The sequence below is a fragment of the Sus scrofa genome, chromosome 14 (assembly GCF_000003025.6).
Source record: "Sus scrofa isolate TJ Tabasco breed Duroc chromosome 14, Sscrofa11.1, whole genome shotgun sequence".
Classification (NCBI taxonomy): domain Eukaryota; kingdom Metazoa; phylum Chordata; class Mammalia; order Artiodactyla; family Suidae; genus Sus; species Sus scrofa.
In genome coordinates this window covers 122762939-122784738 of record NC_010456.5, presented here as the reverse complement: position 1 = coordinate 122784738, position 21800 = coordinate 122762939, and the positions used below count along the sequence as shown (strand labels likewise).

Here is a 21800-nt window from a genome sequence, read left to right as displayed (position 1 = left end):
CCTCATGATACCTGGATGGGCCAATGGGCAGGTATCACAGATTCAATGTGCCAACAGCAAACCTTTATTCCCTGTAAGCTCATTTCCAGTGGCCCACTTTTATGGCCATTGTCTTTCCAGAGACCAGAACAGCTTTACCACGTACCAGATAAGGTGGCCCTGTGGACAGTTACTTAATGTCATGAGCCTGCACAGAAGTAATTAATTATCCTTACTGAAAAGGGATCCTATGAGGGGACCAGGTAATTATCCTTACCTAACAGGGATCCTATGGGGGGACCTTTCAGTACACTCTCCAGCCCACGGGAACCCCTCAGTGAGGAGCGACTTCCCCTTTTCCCTCTTCCACTTACCTCAGTGTCTAATTCCTCAACATCAAATGTTCTATTTTGAGACCATCCCCGAAGAGAAGAGATGACCATGGACTCCGGACTATAACTGCCCTTCAGCCGACATGCAAAGGTTTTCACAACTCCTCATTTCTGTTTAAGCAGAGCATTTCTAGCTGGAGACCACTCTGCGCTCTGGCTCCACCGTCTCCCTCCGCCCTCTCGCACACCCGCCTCATCCCACCAGCCACACACAGTCTCACAACTCAGAGGAGAGTAACCCATGGAGACCCAGGGATCTGCTACCAGCCGCCCCTTCCCCAGAGAGAATAGATACCAGGGCCTGGCTGGCCCCAGCCGTGCAAGGTCCACCTGACCTTCCCAGCTCCGAAAGTCGTATTTATTCAAACAACAGGAATTAGGAGCCTGGGACATGCCAGGCCCTGGGCCAAGGGAAGAGCTAGAGGGTCCATTTCTGATCTCAGGATGCACGGCCACACGGGGTAGAGATAGATCTAGATAGGCTGCCAGCAGCGTGTGGCAAGAGCAGAGATGGCTGAGCTCAGTACTGCCATGGCCACATCACCCTGACAGGTGGCTGCCAGCCATCGGAGTCACCTGAGGCTGTGCGCCCAACGAGAATCAGTTCATCTGCTGACCAGGCCTATGAGACAGAAACAGAAATCTCATTCTTGATTTCTAAAAAACTGTTAAATCCTGGTTTGGGAAGTCACCTGCCTGGAAGTGGGAGGAGTCTTTTGAGGGGCAATTCACATGATATTCACTATTTGAAAGTGAACCCTTCAGTACATTCACAGCATTGTGAAACCGCCCTCTCTACCTAGTTTCAAAGCACTTTTTTCATCCGCAGAGAAAACCCTCTGCCCACTAAGGAGTTACTCCCAGGTCCTGGCAACCATGGATTGATCAGCTTTCTGTTTCTCTAGATGTGAAGCGAAATTTTCTTTCTAATTCTTTGGTCCACACACTAAAGTAGTCTCATCAGAAACGGAGGCAGAATTTGCCTTCAGAACTAAATGAGCCCGAGTTCACATTCTTGCTCCCATCTCTTCATACTGTGTCCCGTTTATTGTGAAGCCTGGGTTTCAAACCCCATCTATGGGGAAAAAACCTACTTACCGCATAGAGCGGTTTTGAAGATCAAAAGATAAAAGCCCCATAAAACAGTATGCACAGCCCTGCCCCCAGAGTAAATATTCAATGAATGGTAGCTGTAATATATGCAGGTCTAAAAAAATGTCAACCTGAAAAGTCTCTAATAAAGACTTGGAGTCAGGAGTTCCCGTCGTGGTGCAGTGGTTAACGAATCCGACTAGGAACCATGAGGTTGAGGGTTTGGTCCCTGCCCTTGCTCAGTGGGTTAACGATCCAGCGTTGCCGTGAGCTGTGGTGTAGGTTGCAGACGTGGCTCGGATCCCGCGTTGCTGTGGCTCTGGCGTAGGCCGGTGGCTGCAGCTCCGATTAGACCCCTAGCCTGGGAACCTCCACATGCTGCAGAAGAGGCCCAAAGAAATAGCAAAAAGACCAAAAAAAAAAAAAAAAAGACTTGGAGTCAATATCTGCCCCGGTCATCATACACAGGAATCTTTCTACAAATGAAAATTTCTAGGAAATCCAAAAGAAGGCTAACTCTGCACAAGAGTGGATGGAACATGGTTTTTGGCAGCACATTGACTGCAGTTTCTGTTCCAGTTGACAACTAGCTGCTGTGTGATCTTGGGAAAGTTTCTTTGCTTCTCTGAGCCCATGCTCTCAGCCACCCATCTCCTGAGATAGTCTTAATGAAATGTCAGGGTACCCACTATGATCTGATAATTCACTGGCTTATGCTTCCCTCCTTTGTTTCCTGATCCTCTCTCCTTCTCTGACCCCCAGTCTATGGCCCCCACTGTGTACTTAGACACTCAATGATACACTGATATTATTTTCAATATCTTTGGCCCCAAACAGTTACAATAGAACTTGGCAGAAAAGACTATTTTAGGTCAGGACCTCACTAAAGTCTTGGTTGAAGCATTCTGTTTGGCCTGGACAATTTATTTTTTTTTAAGTTCAGTTGGAATATGTTTATTTGGGGTGTGCCTGCCTTGTCTTTGCCAGAGTTTCCCCTTCCCCTACCAGCATCTTATTACATGTCATCTACTTTGTTATATTGCCTGCCTCTTCTATTAGTATTTGTGACTTATTTTATTTCGTTTTTTTGTTCCTTTTTTTGTGCCAAGCACACGAGTGATGCTGATATGATTTTCTCCCATGTCTCTTCCAAGACTCTTCTGTGTTCATCTCAGATGCTTGTCAGTTGAAGGGCCCAACCATAAAGTAACTCTGGACTACAGAGGGAGGAGTCAAGCAAAACCAATTACTCCTTTTTTTTTCTTTTTAAGGCCAAACCTACAGCATGTTGAAGTTCCCAGGCTAGGGGTCGAATCAGAGCTATAGTTGCTGGCCTATGTCACAGCCACAGCCATGGTGGATGTGAGCCACATGTGTGACCTACACCACAGCTCACGATAATGCCAGATCCTGAACCCACTGAGTGTGGCCAGGGATCAAACCCGAGTCCTCATGGACGATATCGGGTTCTTAACCTGCTGCTCCACCGTGGAAACTCCCAATTCCTCCTCCTCCCTTTTTTTTTAAACTGAATCCATCTTTTAATTTGAAATTAAATTTTGTTTCATTTTATTAGTTAATTTCATTAATTTTATTAGTTTTTAGGACTGCCTCTGTTAAAGAATATCAATTACTTACACACTGGGGCTATAGATTCAATTTTACTTTTCAAACCACCAAAAAGACAGATACCCACATTAGGTAGCAAGGCCCACACCGTGGAGTCCCTTTCCAATGCTCATTCCTCGAAGGTCATTTGAAGTTCATCTTAAGTTAAGCACGTGGCCGCTATCTCTTAAAACAGATCCCACTTCACTCAGAAACCATTCCATCAGTCCCTTCCCTGGCAAGGAGGACTCAAAATCCATCAGGAAAACCGAGGGCAGCCCCCAGCCTGCCACAGGGGAGCCACAGCAGAGGCCTGGGCCCATAAGAAGGGGTCTGTGCTTCCCCTTCCCCAAGAGAGGCAGGAGAAAGGAAGTCCAATCCCTGCCCCACATTCCTCCCTCCCCAGGCACCCCATCCCCCCAACCCCTGGTGATGAGCAGGGTTTAACTAGAGACCAGGGATAAAGCAAGTACTCACATGTGCCTGGGACCCAGAGAGCTGCAGATCCACCGCAGCTGGGGGTCAGGATGCCCCCTGGGCATCAGCTCTGTGCCCTCGAGCCCCCTTGCCAAGTAGCCCTTCCGGATACCCCCTCACCTTGTGAGAAGGCCGCATCCCTTGGTGCTTCCAGCAAGCGGGGACTCCCGGCTCTGAGTGGCTCCAGGCACAAGAGTCCCTTAGCTCTCCCCTCACCTGGTCTCTCCAAGGTCAGGGGGTCTTCAGAGCATCCCTGCTGGCCAGGGATCCCCAGTTCTGAGCCTTCTGAGCCGTCAGCCCCGGTGTGAGCTGCTCTGAAGTCAGGAGTCAGGCCATGGCCAGCTTCTAACGTGCTCGTGCTCGGGGACTTCACTTCCTGGTTTTTCTTTCACAACTGAAAGTGGAAGCGTTTTGACCAGAAGGAGAAAAGCCGCCAACGCTCCTCTGGCTCAGTGTCAAAGCCTTTACCACCAGTCCCTAAGGGCTGACACATAAGCCAGCCTGTATCCACACAACACACCCTTTCCCTGTTTGTCTGCTTACTGCTAAACCAAGACCAAAACCCAGACAAAAATGACTCGAGGTGCCCTCCTCAGACCACCAGTGTCAGAGAGGCAAGGTTCGCCGCTGCCTTCCCAGGACAGATGTGGCCAAGGGTACCTCGGCCCTCATGTCCTTCCAAGACCCTGGGGATACCTGCTGGCCAGCCAAGTCCTGGGTCACCCCCTCTCCAATGCCCAGCCTGTCTCTGAAGCAGTTCTGATAAAGTCAACCAAAGAAGGAACTCAGGAATGACAGGGACAGTGAGGGAGAGTCTGTTCTTTTCCTCTGATATATCGGCTCATCCTTTTCATATCTCAAAACTGAAAATACAAATGTATTTGGCTACCTCCCTCACCTCCCAGATTAAAAGCTGGCAAATTTTGGAGTTTCTGTTATGGCTCAGTGGTTACGGAACCCAACTAGCATGAGGATGTGGGTTCATTCCCTGGCCTTGCTCAGTGGGTTAAGGATCCAACATTGCCGTGAGCTGTGGTGTGGATTGCAGATGCAACCTGGATCCCGTGTTGCTGTGGCTATGATATAGGCTGGCAGCTACAGCTCTGATTGGAGCCCTAGCCTGGGAACCTCCATATGCCTAGGGTGCAGCCCTAAAAAGACAAAAAGACACACACACAAAAACCTGGGAATTTTTAAAATTAGGAACCCACAGAGTTCCCTAGTAGCCTAGTGGTTAAGGACTTGGTGTTGACACTGCTGTGGCTTGGGTTTAGTCCCTGGCCCGGGGAATTTCTGCATGGAATACATGACCAAAAAAAAAAAACAAACAAACAAAAAAAAAAAAACGCATATGCCATTAGCTGTCAGACTGATCCTGCATTTTGTCTTGGAGGCTCTGGAAAACTGCTGTATGCTTATGAGACAATGATCATGGGAAAAGCAAATCACTACTTGGCATGATTATAAAAAGTGCTTTGAATGTGCAGATGCCCTGGCAAGGGTCTTGGGTATTGGTCTACAGAGCACTAGGACCTGTAGTTGTTTCTTTTTTTTCCTTTCCTTTCGTGTGTGTGTGTGTGTGTGTGTGTGTGTGTGTGTAGGGCTGCACCTGCGGCATATGGAAGTTCCTAGGCTTGGGGTTGAATCGGAGCTATAGCTGCCGGCCTACACCACATTGACAGCAACACTGGATCCTTAGCCCACCGAGCAAGGCCAGGGATCGAACCAGTGTCCATGTGGATACTAGTCGGGTTTATTACCACTGAGCCACGATGGCAACTCCCTGTAGTTGTTCCATTGGATTCATCTAAGGCCGTGGCCACAGAAGGGTATGGGAGCTTCCTTTCTCAGATCTGGAGGCAGAAATAACAACATATCCGGTCCCTTCTCACCCCCGCCCCTCCTCACCACTTCTCAGATACCCGGAGTTAAGCGGCACTTTCTCCAGCCTTTAAAAAGGCTTGTGGTCAATCCAGTGTGAGCCTGGGCCTTTACTAGAGCTAGATTAGGATTCCTTCTCTCTGTGCGAAGAAGTCCTCGGAACCTCACTATAAAAGCCAGGATGCACACCAGTCAGAATGGCCATCATTAATAAATCCACAAATAACAAGTGCTGGAGGGGCTGTGGAGAAAAGGGAACCCTCCTGCACTGCTGGTGGGAATGTCAACTGGTACAGCCACTATGGAGAACAATCTGGAGATACCTTAGACATCTATACATAAAACTTCCACATGACCCCGCAATCCCACTCTTGGGCATCTATCCGGACAAAACTCTACTTAAAAGAGACACATGCACCCGCATGTTCATTGCAGCACTATTCACAATAGCCAGGACATGGAAACAACCCAAATGTCCATCGACAGATGATTGGATTAGGGAGAGGTGGTATGTATACACAATGGAATACTACTCAGCCATAAAAAAGAATGACATCATGCCATTTGCAGCAACATGGATGGAACTAGAGACTCTCATCCTGAGTGAAATGAGCCAGAAAGACAAAGACAAATACCATATGATATCACTTATAACTGGAATCTAATATCCAGCACAAATGAATATCTCCTCAGAAAAGAAAATCATGGACTTGGAGAAGAGACTTGTGGCTGCCTGATGGGAGGGGGAAGGAGTGGGAGGGATCAGGAGCTTGGGCTTATCAGACACAACTTAGAATAGATTTACAAGGAGATCCTGCTGAATAGCATTGAGAACTTTGTCTAGATACTCATGTTGCAACAGAAGAAAGGGTGGGGGAAAAATGTAATTGTAAGGTATACATGTAAGGATAACCTGACCCCCTTGCTGTACAGTGGGGAAAAAAAAAAAAAAAAAGCCAGGGTGAGCTGTGCCCCAGTCTCAGGGAACATAGGAGCTGGTCCCTTGGCTTCACACAGGAGCTCACTTTGGATGTGGGAGAAAAATAAGGGTGCCTCCCTGCCTTTCCATCTTCTGGGTCATCTCATGCCTGGAGGAACACTTGGCTTTGCTTAGTTCCCCAAGTCAGCTCTGGTAAGGCAGGTCCCTCCAGCAAAGAGCACAGGACAGTAGAAAGCGTGTCAAGTCCCTGCCACTGGGCTCTTCCCTGGGTGCTGACTTCTTTTACCAACCAAAGAGCTCAGAGCCAGGGGATGAGGTTTTTCTTTGGGATCAAATGCTCAAGTTCAGAAGAGTCTGGGTTGTGCCAAAGTTCTAACAGAGTTGCATTCCTGTTCAATGCTATGTGCACGAATGACACCCCCAAGATTTGAGGGAATGATGGAAGGTTTTCACAACACCCGAGAATTCTGCATCAGGCAGCAGGTGGTAGTGACATCCTGACCAGGACCCAAATCCTAGCCCCTCCTCCTCTCAGCTATGCAGCTCTGCCTGCGCTGTGTGACAACCCACAGGCACACTATTCACCTCTGAAATGGGAATCATACCACCTACCTTGCTAGAGGAGGCCAACGAGATAACGCACACCTAGTACAGACCCCAGCACCGAACGGAAAATCTGTTGAGAGTTCCTTTCCCTTCTCTCTTCCAAAGGGGAACCACTGCCAGCAGCAGCTGATAGATAACCTTTCTAGTAATAATTGATACAGACACTTCTAAATGGAAGATAAAGGAGACCCACATCCTGGTTTGGCTATAACCCTGAAAGCCTTTAAGCCTGTTTTATTTCCAGTTAGTGAAATTAACAACTCTCTCTTCCACCTCCTGCCAGCATTCCGATCCCTGCATGTCTCCCCTTTTCAGCTGATTTTTTCTTTGTCTCCCACACAAGTCAGTGGAGATTACTATGCAACCAAATATTATTTCATGTTGTGAAGGAGCATTAGGCTGAAACACCTGTCCCACCTGCTCCTTAGCCACCCCCATCTCCGCTGTCCTGTAAACATTTAAGCAAGTAGTATTATTGTGGCTTACCTTGTAAGAACACTCTTAATTCTGAGGTCCAGGAAATGCACCCCTCACAGCTGGCTGTTCCCCTCCAACATTACGTGCAGGCACCTCTGCCCTTTTCTCGGCTCCTGAGTTGGGACCACACCTGAAGCCTACGCGAACTGTTCTGGGCGTGGCTAATCAGCTCTCCCCAGCCTTTGAACCCGCTGCAAGAGAGGGTCAAGGTAGACGTTACCTGTTCAAACACCTGTAGTAACTTCCAATAATGAAAGCGTAGGATTTGGCAAAAAGTTAGAACGGGACATTGTTATGCAATGGGCATTGGAGGAAGAAAAAGAGGGAGGAGATGGGGGAGAGGAAGGGTGAGAGAGAAAGACAGACTGAGACAGAGAGACAGAGAGAGATACAGAGAGAGAGATAGAGCCCTCAGCTCAGAAAGTTAACATTTAAGCAAAACCTTTCATAAAGCACATAACTCAGGGGAAGGGGAGAGATATGCATCTGCTTTGGGGGCAGAATCCTTGATATTGTAGTCAGAAGAGGAAGGTCCAGGTAACAAGGAGGGGGAAAAAAGTGCTCCTGGAGCTTAGGGTGTGAGAAAAATGAGACAATACTCTAATTGGCACCAGCTAAAACTCGAAGATTTGGATAAGCAGAACTTTCAGATTCGGATCCACATTTAGAGATGAGCCTTCTTCTAGAAGGGACCAGTGACCCCTGCAGAATTAGAAAGTCTCTAAGACAACCAAATAAGGCAAATCGCTCCAGAATCTAGACTGAGGGACAAGCTAGCTGGGTCGTATCTAGAACGCAGGATCATGAATACAGCCTGCACCACCCACGGCTTAGCCAGCACTGGAAGAAGTGGGGTTGCTATTGCATCACGGTCCAGGCTATCCTCCTGTCTGTCTGTCCATTTTCTTTGCTTTTTTTTTTTTTTTTTTGCTTTTTAGGGCCCCACTTGCGGCATATGGAGTTTCCCAGGCTAGAGGTCTAATTGGAGCTATAGCCTCTGGCCTACACCACGGCTACAGCAACTCAGGATCCGAGCCACATCTGCAACCTACACCACAGCTCATGGCAACACCGGATCCTTAACCCACTCAGTGAGGCCAGGGATTGAACTCGCACAACCTTGTGGTTCCTAGTTGGATTTGTTTCCGCTGCACCACGACGGGATCTCCTGTCTTTCCATTTTCAGGTCACTAGCCACCACTCTCAAATCCAAAATCTTTGAAGACTGCAAGGCATCATCACTAAACAAAAATGCTGGATGGAGAGGCCAAAAGCTCTGGAGAGCTTTTGCAATCCCTATTTTATAAGCAAGGCCATCGAGCCCCTTTCAGGTGAAAGAAATCACCCATGGCGCATTGAGTCATGCAATCAGTTAGTCGTCAAGGCAAGAGATGACCCAGAGGCCCAGGCAACCACGGCCTGGCCTTTATCCCCAGGTGGTGCTGCTTTGTTCATAAATGTTCATTCAACCCTAGCAGACCTTAAACCCAGGCCTGCAGAAATTCGTGGAAATGCTGCATTAGGTTTCTTCTCACTCGCTTTGTGCAGGTGGCCAATATAAAAATCAAGAAGCCAATACCACTTCCTGCTGACTCTGCTTGGAGGTGTGGCTACCTCATTAATGTAGAGGTCTTATTCGACCAGATTTTGGAGCCCAGAAAGAGGTCACTAAAGAGAATACAATTCAATAGGAACCGGGGACAAGAGCCCCACTTGATTGGATTAATTTTCAACTTGTGTTAAGTAGCAATGCACTCAACACCTGCTGATGCCACATTCCCCAGAGCTCAAGATGCTGTCAGCTAGTGTTTCCCAAACTCCAGCAAGCATCACAGCCCCCTAGAGAGCGTATTGCACTGACTGCTGGGCTGCTGCTGGAGTTGCTGATTCAGTGGGCCTGGATTCCGGCCTAAGAATCTGCATTTATAACAATTCCAGGTGATGTGGCTGCTGCTGGTTTGGACACAGTAGGAGCACCACTTCTCCAAGCAGCCACCCAACCTTCAATGGGCTCAGCTAGTGAACTGTTAAAAGGAACAGTGCATGGGGTAATTTGGGCTCTGGTGACCCTGCGGTCGGGAGGACAACTTGACACAGAGTGAACTCATGATGTGCTTTCAATGAGAGGTGTTTCTCAAGGCCAGGGGGAGGGCCAAGTCCCAGGGTGGTGCTTTGGCAACAGCAGGAGGTTCTGCCACTCACTATCCTCCTTGAGGTGAGTGTAAATCCAAGCCAACAGCCTTCCAGCTTAGACAGCCCTTGTGTGCATGTGTGTGGGTGCAGAGAGGGCATCATCTGATCTATTAATCTTACTTTTCTTCTCTAGGGCACCTGGGAACCCCAGAGGTGAAGCAGCTGGCTGGGAGTAGGGTGGTGGAGGGGAGGCTGCATCTACATAGTGGATGAGGGAAACCCAGGCCTCCAGTGCCCTCTCAGGCCACACCATCTTCTGGTCAACCACTGCTTCCTATAGCATCTCTTAACAAACAAACAACATGTGTTCCAATGGAATACCACTCAGCCATAAAAAAGAACAAAACAATCCCATTTGCAGCAACATGGATGCAACTACAGATTCTCATATTAAGTGAAGCAAATCAGAAAGAGAAAGACAAATACTATATGATATCACTTATATGTAGAATCTGAAATATTGCCCAAATGAACCTATCGGCAAAACAGAAACAGACTCAACAGACATAGAGAACAGACCTGTGGTTGCCAAGGGGGAGGAAGGAGGAAGTGGGATGGACTGAGAGTTCGGGGTTAGTAGGTACAAACTATTACATTTAGAATGGCTAAGCAATGACGTCCTACTACTGTACAGCACAGGGAACTGTGTCTAATCTCTTGGAATAGAACATGATGGGGGATGATATAAGAATAAGAATATGTGTGTGTGTATATATGTATATGACTAGGTCACTTTACTGTAGAGGAAAAATTGACATGACATTGTAAATCGACTATAATTTAAAAATGCAAAAAAAGAAAATAAATGACAAAAAAAGGAAAAAATAAAAGCAGGAGTTTCTGTTGTGGCACAGTGGAAACGAATCTGACTAGGATCCATGAGGACACAGGTTTGATCCCTGGCCTCAGTCAGTGGGTTAGGGATCCAGTGTTGCCGTGAGATGTGGTGTGGGTCACAGAGGGGTCTCGGATCTGGCGTTGCTGTGGCTGTGGCTTAGGCCAGCCGCTGCAGCTCCAATTTGACCCCTAGCCTGGGAACCTCCATATTCTGCAGGCGCAGCCCTAAAAAGCAAAACAAACAAACAAAAAAAACCACAAAAAACCAAACAAACAAAACACCTCATGTTCAATAAGGCTTTGCAACACCCTCCACTTCTCCCTCCCTCTTCAGAGCCATATGTATTGAGAAATCAATAAAAAAACAAATTCCTTTCCTGTTCAGGCATGCCTTGGCCTCTAAGGAGTGCAAACCTTTGCTGTCTTATGTCATTCACAGGTGAGGTGCCCAAGGGGAGGAATCTGACACGACAGGCATTGTACACATTTCCTCCGCTTTCATAGGGACATTTCATTCACAATAGTTCTAGAAGACCAGAGACCAACATTTCAGAGCTGTGTAACACAGCTTGGAAACAGCGAAGATAAGCTCCTGCCATAGGGGCTGGCAGCTCTTTTAAGACCAGCAGGTTTCTCCTGGTCTTAAAAGCAGGGAAAGACAGACCTTCTCAGCAGGCCAACTACATAGCACCACTGAGCATGCATATAGCTCCTTCCAATTTATAAAACACCTCCACACTAACCCTGAACAAACCCGGCAGGTATAAGGTCAGAAGGAAAAACACCTTCAACATCCAAAACTTCGGTGGCTGCCAGGAAATCTGCCGAGTAGTTATGATTTGTGCAGCTGAAAAGACGGTGACTCGGAGAAGGTATGATACCCTCCCAAGAAAATGATGATGACAGTGGGGCCAAGCATTTAAAACAAAAAAAAACAAAAAACAACTTCTTGGCTATGTTGCAAAGCCTGGTGATTTGCAGCTTGTTCCTGAAAAGGAGAACTTTCTGGAGCACGAGTAGTGACAGAGAAAATGTTGGAGCAGGTTGGGAGACGTGACCCAGTCAGGGCACCAAATATTCTTTAAAGGTCTTTGGGATGTTTCCAGATTCCAGACATCACCGAAGCATCATGAAGTCCTTCTAGAGGAAAGTGGAGCTTCTCCTTTTAACAAAACCTCTGCCCCTCAGAGACCAGGTGATTCATCTTGCACTTCTGGCGCCTCTGCTTTAGAATATTTCATTGGATTCAGAGGCTGGAACAGCTACTCAACAATGCAGAGTCTCAGCATTCCGAGTGAGGGCAAAGAACTAAAAATGGAGGTGAGAAGAGAACGCGAAGGGGTCTGGAGGAGCTGAGACACGTGGGGCACAGGGAACACATTTTTAGGAAGGATCTGAAGCTGTTCTACTAATCCAAGTCTTTAGAAGATGGGCAAGAATGAGAAGGAGTGTCCAGAGCTATAGGCTGAACCCATTCATGTGGACTCAGTCATGATGAATCAGAATGGAAGAGAGGCTATGCCCCTCCCTAGCATTAGCTGTACAGCAAGGCAGAGGCTATGATGACACAAAGTGGGCAAAACTAAAGCTGTGATGGACTGACCTTTAGCTTCCCACGCAGCAGAGCCGATTTGGAAGTTTACCCTTCTCCTGTGATGTGAAAAGGGGCGAAGGTAACTCTGAACAAGGTGCCATAACCAGTCAATCCAATTACTGGCATTCCATACCCACCCTCTCCGTGGTTATCTGATGTTTTGAAGGGCTAATGGCACTCAAAGTACACTTCACAGAGGAGCAATCTCAGGCTCTCAGATCTGCTCCTTTCCGAAGGCTGTCAAGATGATATAATTATGAATATTATTAAGCACCTCCCATGCAGCTGCACCGCACTGAGCTATCTGATCTCATTTAATCTCACGGCAGCTCTATGAAGAGGTTCTTGTTATTTTGCAGAAGTTCTTATTTTGCAGCAAAGTCTAAGGGAGGTCGAGTTAACTTGCTCAAGGCACATGGCTCAACAGTTGACAGAGTTTTAAAGGCAGATTTTGAACTCAGGTAGTCTTGAGTCTGGAGCCCAAGTACCTATCTGCGATTAAGGATTGAACCCCTTGCAATCTCATGCAATTGTATATGCATTTCTCTTGGGAACTTTGGTGTCTCAAAGACAATTAAGAACCATCACCCTGGAGGAAGGAGAACCCAAGGCCAGCCATGTGAACCTGGGCTTCCCCTCTGGCTGGACATCCTTCCTGCCTCTGAGCACCTTCTCCACACAGAGCCTGGCTTCATGCCACCCCCGCTAAAGGCAGGGTGAGGGTGGGGCTGGGAGTGGGGGGCAATGCACCGCATCTTTCAGCTGTGCAGTCCCTGGCTCTTTATGCTTTGTGGTCTGCTGTGCTGGCAGTGGCCACAGTGCTATTCTGGGCCAAACCGTCAGCCACACAGAAGCTGACCCCATAGCTCGGTGTCTGGAGCAGCTTGTTTTACTCAACTGGGGTCACTGAAAGTAATAGCTGGGGCACTTGAGCTCTTAAGGCCACTTGCTCATTCTTTGTGGGAAAGAAGTGTTACTTAAGCTTGAGCACTTGGTTGCCAAGAATGGTGTTTGCACAATTACAATAAAAAGCTTCCCTTGACCCCAGGTCTGCCTCCCCTCTCCCAAACAACAGAGACAGAGCGGACTGCCTTGCAGACTTGGGTCTGAACTTCTGGACTGGCAAGCCATGGCACCCTGGTGGGCCAAGGGACACTGATGCCTCAGCCCTCATGGTGCAGGGTGTCTTTACAGCCAGCCCCACCTAGGGGATTCAGTGTGTTATATAAACGCTACTATTCTCAGGGTCATGATATCCACAGGTTGGGACACAGTGACAAGGGCAACTTGCTCCTTAATCAGCAAGAGATTCCTTCCTGATATCATTTAAAAATGAGATGGAGGAGTTCCTGTTGTGGCTCAGCAGGTTAAAAACCCGACTAGTATCCATGAGGATTCAAATTCAACCCCTGGCCTTGCTCAGTGGGTTAAGGATCCGGAGTTGCCATGAGCTGTGGTGTAGGTTGCCTAAGCAGCTAGGATCCAGCATGGCTGTGGCCGTGGTGTAGGCGGGCAGCTGCAACTCTCATTCAACCCTTAGCCTGGAAACTTCCATATGCTGCAGGGGCAGCCTTAAAAAGAAGAAAAAAATATCTGATGGAGAGTGTAAAGGGCTCTGAGAGTGTCAGCTCCAAATTTCCAGAACCTTCAATAACCCCATAGGAACCATCACAGCTTCGCAGCTAATTAGAAATGTAGCTCAGAACGAAGATTTAGACATGCCATATCCAGTACTGAAACCAGGGGCTACATGTGGCCCGCCGAGCACTTGACATGAACAAAGTCTCTGTTACCACGTACTGAAGTACAAAACACCAAATTTTGGAGACTTAGTAAGAATTACAAAATCTCAGTGTGTAACATACTGATTCCATGTTGAAATAATGTTTCAGATAAAACTAGGTAAGTAATCCTACCTGTTTCTTTTAATCTTTTAAATCTGGCCACTGAGAATTTTAAAATTACATAAGTAGCTCACACTCTGTTTTTCTTGGACAGCACTGACGTAGACCAAAGGTCTCCTGCCTTCATGCCTGTAGAATAAAACGGCAAGTTGTCAGCAGTGCAGTAAACATGTTATACCTGCTCTGGGTGGATTTGAGGACAGTGGTGTCTTTGACCTGTTCCTTAGAAAGCGGCGTCCTTATCCTCTGGAGAGGCCATGATCTTCTTGAATGAAGCAGTAGTTTCTTATTATAAAACTGCTACTATGCACTGACTCTCATCTCATGCAAGGCACCATGCTATGTGGTCAACATCTCCGACTTCATCTAATCCTCTCCTGAGCTCATCAGGGTAATTAAAAACAAGGAAATCTCGGGAGTTCCCATGGTGGCTCTGCAGCTTAAGAACCCAACTAGTATCCATGAGGATGTGGGTTGGATTCCTGGCCTTGCTCAGTGGGTTAAGGATTTGGTGTTGCCTGGCGTTGCTTCAAGCTGCTTAGATCTGCTATTGCTGTGGCTGTGGCTGTAGCTATGGCGTAGGTCTGCAGCTGCAGCTCTGGTTCGAACCCTTAGCCTGGGAACTTCCATATACTGCAGGGATGGCAAAAGAAAAGAAAGAGAAAGAAGGAAATCCAGCTTCAGATAATACAAAACTTTCCCCAGTCGGCGTAAGTCTCATTTCATGCCTGTGCTCCCAATCATTCTGCTATACTGCCTCTTACAGGAAGAGTGGGAGAAATAGGACGGGAGCATGAGTATTTGGGGTGGGGGGGGTGCATGGCCTGCTTACACCCTCCCCCTTGCCAAGCCTTTAAGGACAGCTGTCCTCTGATTTGCAGCCTTGCTTCCCTGGACCCACAGAACGGAGCCCCTGGCTAGGGAGCTATTTGGGAGCTTGTGACAGAGCCAAGCGGAAACGCCAGGAAGTGGGAGGGGTTCTGGTCTCTCCAGACCAGAAGCAGAAGAGGGTGGGGGAGCCAGAGGGACATCCTGCCTCGCTTTAGATGGCAAAGCACCAGAGAGACGCCGCCCAGACAATAGGCCTTGTGCTACCCAGCCCCCAGCCCCCCACCACAGTCTCAGATGGAGAAGCCTATCAATCTCAAGGGTCAAAAGCATATAATCAGGAGTTCCCGTTGTGACGCAGTTGAAATGAATCTGACTAGCATCCATGAGGACACAGGTTCGATCCCTGGCCTTGCTCAGTGGATTAAGGATCCAGTGTTGCCATGAGCTGTGGTGTAGATCACAGATATGGCTTGGATCCTGCGTCAGATTCGACCCCTTGTCTGGGAATCTCCATATGCCGCGCGTGTGGCCCTAAAAAGACCGGGGGGGGGGGGAGTGTATATTCACCAGAGAAAGATGCATTAAGGCCAGGGCACATTTGCTCAGTGTTTGGGACACTGTGACAACAAAGGTGTTCTCAGAATACATGTTAATCATTCAGTATCTGATATGAGCAGGCAGCTGCCCCTCCTCCCTACCAGTTTCTGGAAGTTTTTGCTCTTCAAGCTAAGGTTAATCGGGGGGTTGGGGCAGTCATCTGGGAGGCAGGATCAAAGACCACAGAAGAAATCTTCAGATCAGAAATCTGACATTTAGGCCGACCAACCTGCCACACTTCAGGTTAGTTCTGTAGCCAGAAGAAAACTTGAAAGTATGGATTAGAATCTCCAGGTTGTCAAAAGCAAATGTTCAGGCAACAAAAACTCTTTCCTGGCAAACAAAATAAAACACAAAAAATAATAACAATGAGAACAGGGAGTTCTCGTTGTGGCACGCAGCAGAAACGAATCTGACTAGGAACCATGAGGTTGTGGGTTCGATCCCTGGCCTTGCTCAGTGGGTTAAGGATCCGGTGTTGCTGTGAGCTGTGGTGTAGGTCACAGATGAGGCTCGGATCCCGCGTTGCTGTGGCTGTGGCATAGGCCAGCAGCTACAGCTCCAGTTAGACCCCTAGCCTGGGAACATCCATATGCCATATGCTGCGGGTGCAAACCCTAAAAAGACAAAAAGACAAAAAACAAACAAACAAAAAAAAACAAAAACAAAACACACATGAGAAAGAGCAACACATTCAGGCCAGAGGAAGAGTCTATCTCAGCAGCACAGGAGGAATGTCAAGAGTTTGAAGTACACGAGTTCCCATTGTGGCAGTGGTTAACGAATCCGACTACGAACCATGAGGCTGCAGGTTCGATCCCTGGCCTTGCTCGGTGGGTTAGGGATCTGGCATTGCTGTGAGCTGTGGTGTGGGTTGCAGACTTGGCTCAGATCCCGAGTTGCTGTGGCTGTGGTGTAGACCGGCAGCTACAGCTGATTAGACCCCTAGCCTGGGAACCTCCATACGCCATGGGAATGGCCCCAGAAAAGGCAAAAAGCCAAAAAACAAACAAACAAACAAACAAACAAAAAACCAGTTTGAAGTACAGGAAGTTCCTATTATGGACCAGTGGTAACGAACTGACTAGTATCCATGAGGATGCAGGTTCGGTCTCTGGCCCCACTCAGTGGGTTAAGGATCCGGCGTTGCCGTGAGCTGTGGTATAGGTTGCAGACTAGGCTCAGATCTGGCATTGCTGTGGCTGTGGTGTAGGCTGGCAGCTGTAGCTCCAATTAGACCCCTAGCCTGGGAACCTCCATATGCTGAGCCCTAAAAAGCTTAGAAAAAAAAAAAAAAGTTTGAAGTACATATGAGACAGGCAGTATCCCCGGGAGGGAGGGAGGATTCCCTCCTTCACCTAAACCTTCTCAGAAACAGGCAGTGTGTCCTTATCAACGCCAAGTCCAGTGTGCCATCCGCAGCCTTCTGGGAGTGCTATGTGTATAGTTACATAAAGGAGTGGCTATTGGATCCAAGGAACTAGTTTTGTTGCAGATCTAAGAAACACAGTCTCCTCCCTTTATACAAGTTCAATTTTTATTCCACTATCCTATTGAAACTGACAGCACTAACGGCCTGAACCTAGCCAGAACACAGATTGGGACTTGAACCCAGCCTAAACCCAGATTGGAACTTGAACCTAAGGTTTTATCTTTTTTTTTTTTTTTTTTTTTTTTTTGTCTTTTTAGGGCTGCACCCATGGCATATGGAGGTTCCCAGGCTACAGGTCTAACTGGAGCTGTGGCGGCCTGCCTACACCACAGCCACAGCAATGCCAGAGCTAAGCCGAGCCGAGTCTGTGATCTACACCACAGCTCACAGCAACGCCGGATCCTTAACCCACTGAGCGAGGCCAGGGATCGAACCTGCAACCACTGAGCCACGACAAGAAGTCAAAACCAAAGTTTTATTGTCTCCTTTTTTTTTTTTGCCTTTTCTAGGGCCACTCCCGTGACACATGGAGGTTCCCAGGCTAGGGGTCTAATTGGAGCTGTAGCTGCCAAGCCTATGCCAGAGCCACAGCAGCACAGGGTCCGAGCCGTGTCTGTAACCTCCACCACAGCTCATGACAATGCCGGATCCTTAACTCCATTGATCAAGGCCAGGGATCAAACCCACAACCTTATGGTTCTTAGTTGGATTCGTTAACCACTGAGCCACGACGGGAACTCCCCAATGTTCTAAATTAGAATCACTCACCCTGTGTCTGGACTCACTGAGGCTCAGTTTCTTCACATCTCTGTACAGAGGGAATTCAGCGAGAGACAAAGTGATCGGCAAGAAAAAGGTTTATTAGGATAGGATGCTTGTGGAAGATCTGACCCAGGATCCGGTGGGCTACGGTTTTATCCTCCAAGGGGAGTGGGGGTTGGAAAAGCCCGCCTCTTCCTTTCTGGGAGTAGCAGTAGTATTCAAATCAGCGGAAGGGTGGTCCTCAAACTCCTGCCCTTGGTCTGAACCTGAAGGCAGGCCTAATCCCATCCCCGACCCAGGACCTAAGGCAATTCTCACACTTCCTCTAGGCAAGCAAGCCTGCCTTGTTCTGATGGCGTTTTTGAGCAATTTATTTACTTACAGTGATCTCCCAATGTCCCCTAAATTTCCCTCATTTTCTGTGGTCCTTTTTTTGGGACTTCTAAAACTACCTGTGCCTACTCCATCCCTATCACTATGACCCTTTAAACATTTACTTACTAGGAGATTCTTTTTTTCGTGACTGCATCACAACTGTTTGCAAGCACTGAGAACACAAGGAGGGAAATTTGAAGTTCACATCCCAGTAGGTAACAGCCACCTTTGACTTGCTCTTACTCCTGGCATGGTTGGTACAGGGTGGGAATCCTTCAGGAATCCTCCCTTTAGGAATTTGGGAACAAGACCTGGAAAGAAACAGCTGCCAACACGAGCATGGAGTACTTGGTTAGGTATAAATCCACCAGAGCCCTAGGATTTTAGGGCAAGAAGCTGGTAAGATCAGAAGTCTCTCCTGCCATTTCCCCACTCCATAGATAAGAAAACTCAGATCCAGTCTTTTTCTAGAAGTTCTGGGAAGTTGATACTTACTCATTCCCAGAACATACCAGGAGATGTGGGAGTGTGTGAGGGCAGGGGTGATGGCTCTCTCTCCCTTTGTCTTTCCCTCAAGGGAAATTCCAAACTCATCTCATTGTTTTCCAGGTTAGCCAAACACCTCTTGCTGCTTCTTGCCTTCAGGTCAAGTTCCCACCCACACTGTTCAAAAGCTTTTCTTTTCCTTTAAACTGTGATCAGGCCACAGCTGTACAAATTGAAAGGAGGGAGGTGAAAGCAGGAGGGGGAGACAGGTAGGAAAAGAGCCGGCTCCATCATCCTGGATACAGCTGGGCTTATCTGATCTTAGATGCTGAACAGCTGGCATCTATATCTGGTTTATGGCCCCCATGGTTAGCAGGAAACTATAATTTAGGAAGAAAGAATCCTCCCCCTATAATAATCTTTTCAGGAAACAGAGATGAGATAAAGTATCTAGAAATCAAAGGGCTACCCCTACTGATGTAGGGAACCAAGCTCTGCACCTCTGGGGGTCAAGCACTGTTACTTTCCTCCCAGAGCATCATTCGATGAAAGAACACTGCCTCCCGCATCAATCCCCATGACACTGGTAACTTGCAGGCATCAGATTCTCCTAGAAGAGAGCAGGGCTGGAGAAGCAAAGTGGCGAACAGTACGCCCCCTTCGCCGCCACAGTCCCTACAAATCTCCCTTAATTGGTTTTAACTTCAGACCTTGCCACTCCAGCCAATCATGCACTTCGCACGTAGTGGGTGGGCCTGTTACCATGGCAACAGTTTCCAGATGCGTATCTCCATTACCTGGACCCTGGCGTCTCTGTCTCTCTCGTCCCTCCTGAGGGTCAGGGAAACCTGGAAGGGGCTAAAGCTCAGCAGAGTATAATTAGAGCCCATAGTGGAAAGGGAAGGGCGTAGAAGTGTGAGGGCCCAGACCAGCGTGGAGTGCTCCTGACCAGGGAATGCAGACAGCATGAGTTTAACCTCTTGTGCTTTCACTCTGCCCATGTAAGTCTGTGGGGTTTATTTTTAACTAAAACTTTCACTTTCCTTCCTTATTACAAAGACATGGCGATAAGAAAAAAATATGAAAATTAAGCAAAGAGAAGAAAAAACCCCTGTAATGCCTATTACCTGGAGAGAACCACTTTTATTGGTTTGGTGTCCATAATCTTTGTTGGGCAACTTTGTGAGCTTTTTTTAAAAAATCACAAAAATGGAATACTACTTGTGTTGTTTTAAAAGTGTGCTTCATGTCTTAATAATTGTGGCTATTTTTCTAAGTCAATAAGTTACATTAAAAAAATTTTTTTTTTTCCTTTGGCTACATCCACAGCATGGCAGAAGCCATGGGCCAGGGATTTAGCTCATGCCACAGCAGTGACCCGAGCCATGGCAGGATCCACTGTGTCACAAGGCAACTCCAGCCAATCATTTTGAAAATGACTGCACTGTCCTCAGGCATATAGATTCACTCTGTGTTACTCATCCAGGCCCCTCCTGTTGAATATGGAGGTTGTGTCTAATTTTTCATTGTTGGTCAAAAGCATTGTGCTTAAGTCTTATCAGATGATCTTATTTCTTTAGGATAAATCCACCAATTTGGAATTTCTTTTTTTGTGTTTTTTTGGTCTTTTTTGTCTTTTTAGGGCCACACCTGCAACATATGGAGCTTCCCAGGCTAGGGGTCCAATTGGAGCTGTTGCCACCGGCCTACACCACAGCCACAGCAATGCTTGTCTGCAACCTATGCCACAGCTCATGGCAACACCAGATCCTTAACCCACTGAGCGAGGCCAAGGATCGAACCCACAACCTCGTGGTTTCTAGTTGGATTTGTTTCTGCTGCACCACGACGGGAACTCCCCTGTTTGGAATTTCTGAGGCAAAGGTGCATGTATATTCTTAAGGCTTTGGGATGCATATTGAAAAACTGCTCTCAGTGAGCACTCCTGCCAGTAGTGTATGTCTGCTTCTTCAAAACTCTCCAGGACCAAACATTATTTTGGACATTTTCTTCTGGTTTTAACCAGACTCATTGATATGCACTTCACATATAAAAAGTATTTATTATGATTAAGATTAATTTGCCAGGCTTCCTGGCCCAACACTACACTGGATCTGAGGATCCAAAGAGGAACACAAACAGTTATCTGGCCTCAAAGTTTCTCAGAAAAAGGAAATCCGTAAACACAAAGAATCTCAAATTACCCAGAGTGGGAACACACATTTTAAGAAGTTTTTATATAGGGAGAAAGGGGACCCAGAGTGTATAATAAAATGCTGGTTCCCGAACCCTAATCTTGGGGTCCTGACTTATGCAATGGCACGGCTGTATGGCCTGCTCCTTGACTGAGTTCCTGCTACGTGTAAGGCACTGTGCTAAGTGCTAAGTAATTACATAATCTCACAGCATCTTTTTAATTACTTAATTTAATGTTAGTTATTTAAAAAATTTTTTATTATAGTTGATTTTCATATGTTCTCTAAGTTTCTGCTATGCAACAAAGTGATCCAGTTACGCATGTATATATATTTTTCTCATTATTCTCCATCATGTTCCATCAAAAGTGCAATATAGCAGGATCTTATTGCTTATCCACTCCAAATGCAATAGTTTGCACCTACTAACCCCCAACAACAGCCTTCCGAGAGGGACCTTGTTAAGCTCTTTCTGAAACTGAGGAAACTAAGGCCCAGTTTTGACTTGTCCAAAGCTACTTACATCTAGTAAGTATCTAAGCCAACCAGATCCATGGAATTCTGCCTGTGAGCAAGGGAATTTTTAGACTCAGTTAACTTTGCAAATTGACCCTAAGCTGTCCTAGCCGAAGACAGAGAATCCAAAGTCAGTGAAAAAGCTGTCATGGTGAGTTTGCTTTTTGTGTGTGTTTTTTTTTTGCCCATGCCCACAGTGTGCAGAAGTTCCCAGGCCAGGGATCAAACCTGCACCACAACAGGGATCCGAGCCACAGCAGTGACAACGCTGGATCCTTCAACCGCTGAGCCACCAGGGAACTCTGTGGTAAATTTAGTTTGGAGAAAAGCAACACCTCTAATCGAGCAGTTTTGACATACCCTTCTGAGTTAGGCCAGAGCTAAGGCTCAGTAATCCCATTCTGGGAATTTGCTAGTGGAAGAAATTAAGCAGTGTATAGTTATCAGCTATTCTTTCCCTCTCTCACTTCAGACTGTTTCAGAGCTTCTCGAACTTTAGTGTACCTAGGATATATGCATGTCTGTTAAGTGCAGATTCCCAGAGAGAGGCCAAAACATTCTGGTTCATGGGATCTGGTGTGGAGCCCTGAAATCTATCTTTTTTTTTTTTTTTTTTTTGTCTTTTT

The 21800-nt window shown here is 47.2% G+C and overlaps 1 protein-coding gene and 1 pseudogene across 5 annotated transcripts in view; one reads left to right on the top strand and one right to left on the bottom strand.

Moving 5' to 3' along the window:
* The window catches only part of ACSL5 (acyl-CoA synthetase long-chain family member 5), a 50920-nt gene extending 43316 nt beyond the window's left edge, over positions 1 to 7604 (bottom strand). The window contains exons 1-3 of one of the 5 annotated variants that reach the window (XM_021072015.1): positions 7462 to 7595; positions 3669 to 3942; positions 354 to 482 (exon numbers count right to left, since the gene is read on the bottom strand). The gene's annotated coding sequence lies outside the window, so the exon portion shown is untranslated. 5 annotated transcript variants of the gene reach the window in all.
* Positions 3599 to 21800, top strand: part of LOC100626929 — a 66516-nt pseudogene continuing 48314 nt past the window's right edge.